Source organism: Triticum aestivum, chromosome 2D (assembly GCF_018294505.1).
Source record: "Triticum aestivum cultivar Chinese Spring chromosome 2D, IWGSC CS RefSeq v2.1, whole genome shotgun sequence".
NCBI classification, from domain to species: Eukaryota; Viridiplantae; Streptophyta; class Magnoliopsida; order Poales; family Poaceae; genus Triticum; species Triticum aestivum.
The window spans coordinates 581,590,642-581,601,488 of record NC_057799.1 but is presented as its reverse complement, the minus strand read 5'-3'; the positions used below and the strand labels follow the sequence as shown (position 1 = coordinate 581,601,488).

At 47.3% G+C, this 10,847-nt stretch overlaps 1 pseudogene; it reads left to right on the top strand.

Annotated features, from left to right (window-relative positions):
- The first annotated feature begins 1,082 nt into the window (after positions 1-1,082).
- LOC123050143 (E3 ubiquitin-protein ligase EL5-like) lies at positions 1,083-1,915 on the top strand (annotated as a pseudogene).
- The last annotated feature ends 8,932 nt before the right edge of the window (positions 1,916-10,847 follow it).

Below are 10,847 nucleotides of genomic sequence, written 5' to 3'. Positions count from 1 at the left end.
GATGAGGATCTCGGTGTTCCTCATGTCTTCGTCGCCCTCCTTCTTGCCCAAGGTTAGATGATTGGGGGCGAAGCAGAGCCAGTTGTGTTGCAACGCCATGCTCATGGTGATGCAATCCTTGTTCAAGAGCCAACATAGAGGCCTTGATGACGCAGTCCACAGAGGGATAGAAGACATGTGCTTGTTCTTTTCTAGCTCTTTGTTGGAGTTGAACATGAGGAGCAGAGGTGTTGGACGAAAGAGACGGACATGAATAATAACGGGCACTACTCATTGACAAGTGGGTCATTTTAGATTATGTTTTTATTTGCTGAGCTATCTGCCACGTCAATAACATGCTGACAAAACCACCCTGAAAAGCACTATCTAGAGGCCCCATGGGTTATTTGATCGATTCATGAAACACGAGGGGGTCATGTTGACTTATTTACGACGTAGACACCTACGGAACATTTGTCTCACTGGTTGAACCTACGGGGAATATCGTAGAGCTATGAAAAAACACTTATGGACTTCATCTACAATTCTACATGCATATCTCCTTCATGAATTGTAGCTAATCCATACATATCTTCTACAGGCGTAGTGTTACTCCCAGGGCCGTACAACACATGCAACACAATTTTTCAAAAACTATGTGTTGCAAAGATGTAAAATTCCGAATTCTTATCTCTATTCTAGTATCTTTTAGCTAAAACAAGTAATCCCTGTGTAATTTTTTTATACAGAATCTTCCAGTATATCTCCATTAAAACATATATTTTCCACGCATAGTTTTAAGCCCTATGATGTCAAATCAGGTATATGTTAGGTTTGTGTCAACTGTCAAGTGCCTTTTCAGAAGAATTTCTCTAGGCTAGTGCAACATTACCCGAACTAGCACTTATGACATGGATACGAGTTTGAAGATTCTACTTTCAACATTAGATCATAAACAAACTTTTTTTTTTGAGAGGGAGGTGCTGCCACCTGGAAGAAGACTGGAGTGTGGAGTTGGCCACTGGGTAGATTCCTAGTAAATGCTCTTGGAACATTGGCTAATCTATTCACTGACAGAACATTGTAGTAGTAAAATAACTTAACTCTTGCTTCAGCACCACAGGCCATTACATGGCACACCAACAAAACCATCATTGCTCGCACCAAGCCAACAGAGAGAGCAAAGCAAGAACCGCACGGCACGACACTCTGCGAGTGGAGTACACCCATCGATCGGCATGTCGACGGCGTCGTCGGAGCAGCAGCAGCCACCGCACCGAGGGTTGTGGAGCCTCGGCGGGACGGTGGAGCTCGTGGCGGCGTTCACGGCGGTGTGCCTCGCGCTGTACGGGGCGGTGCTGTACCTCAACTATCTGTACGTGCGGTGGAGCGGGCGGGACGGCGTGCGCCGGACGGGGTCCGGCCCCGAGGCCGGGCCGGCGGCGAGGAAGAGGGACGGCGGAGGAGGGCTCGACGAGGCGGCGCTGGCGGCCATGCCGGTGTTCAGGTTCAAGGCGGAGCCGCGCGGGGCCGGCGGCGGCGAGGAGTGCGCGGTGTGCCTGGGCGCCATGCAGGACGGCGACGCGGTGCGCGCCCTGCCCGGGTGCAGCCACGCGTTCCACGCCGGCTGCGTCGACGTCTGGCTGGGCGCGCACGCCACCTGCCCCGTCTGCCGCGCGCGCCCTGCCCTCCCGGTTCCGGCAGCGAAGGACGGCGGAGACCGCCGGACGGGAGCTTGACCTGGAGAGCCCGGTATAGCATGCGTGCGTGCGCCATCCCCGAGCTGTCAGTGTGGCTTGAGGCACTTCTCTTATGGGTTTGAGTACATGTTTGTGTTAGCTTGCTTCGATTGGGCCGATAATTTTGTCTCATGGCTTATCAGTTGTAATCCTACTTGACTTGTGCATATTGGTGATGATAAGTGAAGAAATTAAGTTCGTACGTGGTGTATTGCAATTGTGGCCAGCCAGGTGACGAAATTGTGGATGGATGAAACCGTATGCACCGCTGAAAGAGACATACAATTCCTTTTGTGGTGGACAATACATTTTTCAATCCCATGTTCAAGAGTGGCCAGATAAGGATAAGATTAAGGCTTTATACACTGCCACAACCAGTACTGGCCACAACGACACCTGAATGGTTGAGTGACCAAGTGCGCGAAATATACATTTCTTTAACCACGAGAGTAAATATCTCTGACGTGTGAAGCACCGAGGCTAGCGTCACTGTTCATACCTCGGTCGATCCTAATCCATTTTGGAGCAAGCCGTGGGCACCGAATTTAAACCGCTGGTGTGTGCACACCGGGCAGCGCTTCAAATGATCAGGCAACAGCGAGAACAGGCGACGACCCTATTCACCATCCGGCAAGCAGAGAAGAGGTGGTAGAATTCAAAACTTCTCGTGGGCCTGCGGCGCGGCCCACTCGGGTGAAGACGAAGCCCAAATGGCACGCTGGCCCGGAATGGCTGTAGTTTAAATACCCTTGTAACGTTCGAATGGATTGGCTTTGGACGGACGGCGGCTTCGGCCGACTGTAATAGCTGTAGCAGTGAGGCAGGTTGGGAGGATAAACACGCTACCAAAATTTCCCCATTCTGCCATGAACCCTAGCTTCCACGCCTAGATCGATCGCGACCCTTACACTTGGTATCAGATTCGGCGGTCCTGGCGCTTCCCCAACACCATCACGAGACGCAGTGACGAGATCGGCGGCGATGGAAAAGCTGTCGGAGGATGCGCGCGGTGTCTACGAGCTTCTTCGAGCGGATCTCGCGGTCGACCTCGACAAGCGCTTCCGAGACCAAGGTGCGGATCTCCTCAAGGCCATGGAGAAGCTGATCTCGACGAATACCTCGACCCTCGACGGCTTGCTCTCTTCGCGCGTGGACGGGGTCCGCGACGAGCTGTTGATGGAGATGGAGCAGATCCGCGGCGACCAGTTGAAGGGGAGTACTCCTCCGCAGGAAGATCCGCCTCCGTCGCGTGTGGCTGGGAATGGTCGCGGCGGTGGCCCGACTGATTCCCTCGGCTTCGACAACAAGATTACCGGGGGAAGGCGCATAATACTTATGTCCCTCCTCCGGTCAGAGGTGCGCGCGAGTCCAATTTTTCATTCCGTCCTTCTCTGGGCCTTGAGTCGAGTTCCTTTGATGCTGCTGATTCGTTTGTGTTTGGTGCTCGCCTGGAATTGCCGCGATTTGATGGTGCCAATCCGCGTCTGTGGCAGACGCGGTGCGAAGATCAGTTCGGGCTGTGGTGTACACCGACTCACTGATGGATTTCTCTGGCAACGGCTCAATTTGAGGGTGCTGCTGCTCGTTGGTTGGAGTCGATGCAACGTCGACAGCCGCAGGCAAGTTGGTCTGAATTCTGTCAGAGTCTGCAGAACCGTTTTGGGCGTAATCAACATCAGACATTGCTCCGTCAGTTGTTTAGAATAGCTCAGACATCATCTGTAGCAGATTATGTGGAGCGTTTTGCTGATTTGTATGATCAACTATCTGCGTATGAAGAGGCGCCCAATTCCCTGCATTACACAACTAGATTCCTGGATGGACTTAAACCTGGTGTCCGTGTTGCTGTAGCTCTGCAGAAACCACGCGATTTGGATGCAGTGTATGATTTAGCTTTGTTGCATGAGGAGCTAGGTGAGGGAATTACTCCCATTAATCATGTCCCTGCTACTAGATCGGGGCCTATGCCATTGCCACTGCCACCGTATAAATCCCGCAATTCTGATGATAAATGAAGTGTTGAAGTTCAGAAACCAAGTCAGTCTGAAGATAAATGGTCTGCTTTAAGGAATTATCGTAAGTCCAAGGGCATGTGCTTTGTTTGTGGTGAGAAATGGTCGAAGGATCATATGTGCAAGTTGTCAGTCCAGTTGCACATAGTGCAGGAGCTTATTGATCACATTCAATCGGAAGAAAAAACAACCACTGATGGCAGTACTCAGGACCAGATGTCTGTCTGTAGTATGCACTTGTCTGCTGCTGCTGTAGGGAAACAGTCTAGTGCGCCCACTTTGCAGTTGTTGATTGAGTTGCAAGGCATGGAACTCATCTTTCTTGTTGATTCAGGCAGTACACATTCTTTCATTGACAGCAGTTTGCAACACAAGTTGACAAATATTCAAACACATGAACCTGTGACAGTATCTGTAGCTAGTGGAGGTACATTGCAATGTGATTCTGTTTTAAAGTGCTGCTCCTGGAGTTGTGGTCAAGTAGAATTTGCTACTAGTTTTCGACTGCTTCCCCTAGCCAGTTATGATGGAACTATAGGGCTGGATGGCTTGCTCAGCACAGTCCTATGCAGGTTGATTGGGTTCAAAAGTGGATGTCCTTTTACTATCAAGGAGATACAGTTACATTGCAAGGGCTGTTACCCGAAGATGTGGCAATTACAGTGTTTTCTGTTTCTCTGATCAGACCTGTGGAACAGAAACTTGTTCAGCCAGAGTTGCAAGTTTTGCTGGATAAGCATGTTGTAGTGTTTGAAAATCCAACTACACTACCTCCTAGAAGACTTAAGGATCACACCATTCCCTTGATTCCTGGGGCCAGACCAGTGTCTGTTAGGCCCTACAGGATTGCTCCACATCTGAAAGATGAGTTGGAAAAACATATTAAAGAGCTGCTGGATTCAGGAATGATTAGGCATAGTAACAGTGCCTTTTCTTCTCCTGTGTTGTTAGTTAAGAAGAAGGAAGAAGGGACTTGGAGAATGGTAGTTGATTATAGACAACTCAATGCTATCACAGAAAAAGGGAAATATCCAGTGCCTGTAATAGATGAAATTTTGGATGAACTTGCAGGAGCTTGTTGGTTTTCTAAGCTGGACTTGAAAGCTGGATATTATCAGATCAGATTAGCACCAGGAGAGGAATACAAGACTGCATTTCAAACTCATAATGGACATTATGAATTTAATGTGATGGGCATGAGTCTGACAGGATCACCTGGAACATTTCAAGGGCAAATGAATTTTGATCTTTCTCCAGTTTTGAGGAAGTTTGCCTTGGTTTTTTTTAATGATATTCTGATATTCAGTAAGAGATTGGAAGGGCATTGGGAACATTTGGATGAGGTGCTATCTATTTTGCATAAGGAGCAGTGGAAGGTTAAAATGTCTAAATGTGACTTTGCTCAGCCCAAGATAGCATATCTGGGGCATGTTATTTCTGCAGAAGGGGTTTCTACTGACCCTGATAAGATAGTGGCTGTTCAGCAATGGCCTACTCCATAGAATGTGAAGAAAGTGAGGGGTTTCCTTGGGTTGAGTGGTTATTATAGAAAAGTCATTAAACATTATGGAATTATTGCAAGGCCATTAACTGATCTGCTTAAGAAAGGGGTTCCTTTTGTGTGGACCAGCATTACAGAGGAGCCTTTTGTCACACTTAAGCATGCTCTAGTGTCTGCTCCTGTATTGGCCTTACCAGATTTTAGTAAGCCATTCATGATTGAGACTGATGCTTGTGAATATGGTATTGGTGCAGTGCTGATGCAACAAGGACACCCATTAGCATTTGTTAGTAAAACTTTGGGACCCAAGAATAGGGCTCTGTCAGTATATGAGAAAGAATATTTGGCTATTTTATTGGTAGTGGATAAGTGGAGGCCTTATTTGCAAGTTCAGCAGTTCACTATTAAAACTGATCAAAGAAGTTTGGCTCATTTGCAAGACCAAAGGTTGCATGCAGTATGGCAGCAGAAGTGTCTTACTAAACTTCTTGGATTGCATTATCAAATTCAGTACAAACAAGGTACAGCAAATAGTGCAGCTGATGCTCTGTCCAAAAGACCTCCTGATGGTTCTCAGTTATTTTCCATTTCCAGTAGCCAATCCACATGGTTAGTTGAGATTATTGATAGTTATAAACATGATGAACGAGCCATGGCAATTATGCAACAACTAGCTGTGCAACCAGCTTCTAAACCACCTTACAGTTTGGTTAATGGTCTTCTGAAATATAAGCAGAGTATTTGGGTTGGTCCTGTTCCTGCATTACATCAGAAAATTTTCTCTGCCTTTCATGATAGTCCTTTGGGGGGTCATTCAGGTTTTCCAGTGACATACAAAAGGATTCATGCTCTGTTCACTTGGTCTGGAATGAAGAAGTTCATCGTAACACAGGTGCAATCTTGTTTGATATGTCAGAAAGCTAAACCTGAAAGATTTCCTTATCCTGGCCTGTTATCTCCCTTGCCAGTTCCACATAAAGCCTGGGATACTGTGTCTATGGATTTTATTAATGGTCTTCCCCAATCATCTCAGTACAACTGTATTTTAGTGGTGATTGACAAATTTTCTAAATATGGTCATTTTATTCCCCTCAAACACCCTTTCAATGCTCAGAAGGTGGCTGAGGTGTTCTTGGATACTGTTTACAAGTTGCATGGTATGCCTAGTGTGATCATATCTGATACAGATCCACTTTTTACTAGTCATTTCTGGAAACTGTTAGTTGCAAAAATAGGAACTCAATTGAATATGAGTACAGCAAATCATCCTGAAACAGATGGGCAAACTGAGAGAGTAAATCAGCAAGTGGAGTGTTATTTGAGATGTTTTATCAGTGCTCAACCACACTAATGGAGCAAATGGTTGCCCTTGTGTGAATTCTGGTACAATTCTAACTGGCATTCTGCTTTGGGGAAATCTCCTTTTGAAATCTTGTATGGATATACTCCCAGATATTTTGGCATCTCTGCAACTGATACAATTGCTCCATTGGAAATGCAAGACTGGTTACAATCTCGCCAAGCAGTCACATAAACAGCTCGACAACACTTGTTAAGGGCACAACAGCGTATGAAAAATCAGGCTGACAAGAAGAGAACTGAACGGGTTTTTGCAGTGGGGGATCGTGTCTTTCTCAAGTTGCAACCTTATGCTCAGTTGTCGTTATATTCCAGAGCAAATCAGAAACTGGCCTTCAAGTATTATGGGCCCTTTCCAGTCCTGGAGCGTATTGGAGATCGAGCCTATCGATTGGATCTTCCTGATAACAGCAGGCTACACCCCGTCTTTCATGTTTCTCAGCTCAAGGAGTTTTTGCCTCGAGAGACGATTCCCAGTCAGACATTGCCTACAGTCCGGGCAGCTATACAAGTTCCTCTCAGTATACTGCAGAAGCGGCTGCGATCTCAAGGTAAAAGAACTATTGCCCAAGGTCTGGTTCACTGGTCTGAATCTTCTCCTGCAGATGCTACTTGGGAGGATTTGGAGCATTTGAAACAACAGTTTCCCCGTGCTCCGGCTTAGGGTCAAGCCGGCTCTCAAGGAGGGAGGAATGTCAGCACACCGGGCAGCGCTTCAGATGATCAGGCAACAGCGACAACAGGTGATGACCCTATTCACCATCTGGCAAGCAGAGAAGAGGCGGTAGAATTCAAAACTTCTCGTGGGTCTGCGGCGCGGCCCACTTGGGTGAAGACGAAGCCCAGATGGCACGCCGGCCCGGAATGGCTGTAGTTTAAATACCCTTGTAACATTCGAATGGATTGGCTTTGGACGGATGATGGCTTCAGCCGATTGTAATAGCTGTAGCAGTGAGGGAGGTTGGGAGGATAAACACGCTACCAAATTTTCCCCATTCTGCCATGAACCCTAGCTTCCATGCCTAGATCGATCGCGACCCTTACAGCTGGGGACTGGCCAGCTGAGGCAAGCAGCAGAAGCTGTGCACTTGTGTCGAGCAGAGGTGGCAAACACAGGATATTCCGTGGAGGCTGAAAGGAGATGACATGCGCTATCTGCATAGAACTGTGTACTGTTCCCAACGTTAACCGTAGACACGTCGATACCAATCGGTGCACAGTTGGACGAAAATCCTGTATTAAAATAGTAAAGTGGAAAATGAAAGTGGGAAAAAAATGCAGATGCAGAAAACAATAATCTGCATCAAAACTCTTAGTGCAAAATTTCGTGCATTTGGTGCATGTTCCAAGAGAAAAATAACTATCTAAAAATCAGTTTTCACTGCAACCTGAGTAAACCAAACCATTTAGTGCAACCTAAGTAAACCATCATGTACAATGATGCTATCTTAGGAGTGACATATAGGATAAATGATCAGATGTAGGAGAGAGAATTCATAAGAAAAGGCTTGTCTTCTCTTATTTAAGAGAAATTATTTAAGAGAAGACAAGAGATGATCTCTTAGCACAATGTCTCACCATGTTTTTAGGAATATATAATTATTGAACATAAGGCTAAGAGATGATCCATTGTAGACATTTCTTTTTGTCATTTTTAAATTACATGCAAGATTTAAGATAAGACCATCTTATCAACCATTGTGCATGCCCTTAGTTCTTTGGTGATTTTGCATAAAATAGCATCACAACTATGACCCTAACATTAAAATGGGCTACAAAAATTACCATGTTGGGCATGTACAATAGTGCTATCTTAAAAATGTCACCACTAGTAGAAAACAGGGCTTTCGTTCGGGCCTGGCCAGCCCATTAGTCCCGGTTCTGCACAAACCAGGACCCATGGGGGGCATTAGTCCCGGTTCGTGAGCCCAGGGGGCCGGCCGGGGCCTCGTGGGCATTGGTCCCGGTTCGTGTGGACCCATTTGTCCCGGTTCTAGGCACGAACCGGGACCAATGGGCCTCGCTCCTAGCCCACAACCATTGGTCCCGGTTCGTGGCTCGAACCGGGATAGAAGGGGGAGCTTTAGTCCCGGTTCCAGCCACGAACCAGGACAAATGAGTTGCCTATATATACCCCATCGCCGCAGCAGAGCACTCCACAGTGCTCTGTTTTTTGCTGGCCGGCGAGGGGGAGGGCATTGGGTGCTCTAGCTCACCTCCTATGCACATGAGATGTTCGATGAAATGCCCGAGCCACACTAGTTAAGCTTTCTCCTCTCGAAGCTCGACCTCCGAGCTCCATTTTTCCGAGATTTGTCTAGGTTTATATTAGCGGTCCGTCACGCCCCGTCCCCGTCTTCACCGCCGTCGATCGCCCGCGCCGATCTCGTCGCCGACACCACCGTGGTGAGCCTCTTGTTCTTATCTTCTTTCTGAAAGAAATAAAATTCTTACTTTACATAAATACTTGTCTAATTTTCTTACTTTTGACACACATAATTATATATAATGCACGCAGATGAACCGACAATGGATGTACGGTGACAGACACACCTCCGAGTACATTAAGGGCGTGCATGATTTTCTCGAAGTGGTTGAGGCAAACAAGTAGAATGGTTTTATGTGTTGTCCATGCCCTAAATGTGGGAATACGAAGTCTTACTCTGACCGGAAAATCCTTCACACCCACCTGCTTTACAAGGGTTTCATGCCACACTATAATGTTTGGACGAGGCACGGAGAAATAGGGGTTATGATGGAAGACGACGAAGAAGAAGAGGACGATGACAACTATGTGCCCCCTGAATACGGTGATGCTGCAACGGGGGAAGCTGCTGAAGATCAAGAGGAACCAGACGATGTGCCTGATGATGCTGCAACGAAGGAAGCTGCTGAAGATCAAGAGGAGCCAGACGATGTTCCCGATGATGATGATCTCCGCCGGGTCATTGTCGATGCAAGGACGCAATGCGAAAGTCAAAAGGAGAAGCTGAAGTTCGATCACATGTTAGAGGATCACAAAAAAGGGTTGTACCCCAATTGCGAAGATGGCAACACAAAGCTCGGTACCGTACTGGAATTGCTGCAGTGGAAGGCAGAGAATGCCGTGCCTGACAAAGGATTTGAGAAGCTACTGAAAATATTGAAGAAGAAGCTTCCAAAGGATAACGAATTGCCCGACAGTATGTACGCAACAAAGAAGGTCGTATGCCCTCTAGGATTGGAGGTGCAGAAGATACATGCATGCCCTAATGACTGCATCCTCTACCACGGTGCGTACAAGGATTTGAACGCATGCCCGGTATGTGGTGCATTGCGGTATAAGATCAGACGATATGACCCTGGTGATGTTGATGACGAGCCCCGCAGGAAGAGGGTTCCTGCGAAGGTGATGTGGTATGCTCCTATAATACCACGGTTGAAACGACTGTTCAAAAACAAAGAGCATGCCAAGTTGATGCGATGGCACAGTGAGGACCGTAAGAAAGACGGGAAGTTGAGAGCACCCGCTGACGGGTCGCAGTGGAGAAAAATTGACAGACAGTACTGGGCTGAGTTTGCAGGTGACCCAAGGAACGTATGCTTTGGTTTAAGCGCGGATGGCATAAATCCTTTCGAGGAGCAGAGCAGCAATCACAGCACCTGGCCCGTGACTCTATGTATGTATAACCTTCCTCCTTGGATGTGCATGAAGCAGAAGTTCATTATGATGCCAGTTCTCATCCAAGGCCCTAAGCAACCCGGCAACGACATTGTTGTGTACCTAAGGCCATTAGTTGAAGAACTTTTACAGCTGGGGAATGGAAACAGTGTACATACGTGGGATGAGCACAAACAGGAGGAATTTAACCTGCACGCGTTGCTGTTTGTAACCATCAACGATTGGCCCACTCTGAGTAACCTTTCAGGATAGACAAACAAGGGATACCATGCATGCACGCACTGTTTAGCTGACACCGAAAGTATATACCTGGACAAATGCAGGAAGAATGTGTACCTGGGCCATCGTCGATTTCTTCCGACCAACCATCAATGTCGAAAGAAAGGCAAGCATTTCAAAGGCGAGGCAGATCACCGGAAGAAGCCCGCCATGCGTACCGGTGATCACGTACTTGCTCTGGTCAATGATTTACACGTAATCTTTGGAAAGGGTCCCGGCGGACTAGCTGTTCCGAATGACGCTGAGGGACGTGCACCCATGTGGAAGAAGAAATCTATATTTTGGGACCTACCCTACTGGAAAGACCTAGAGGTCCG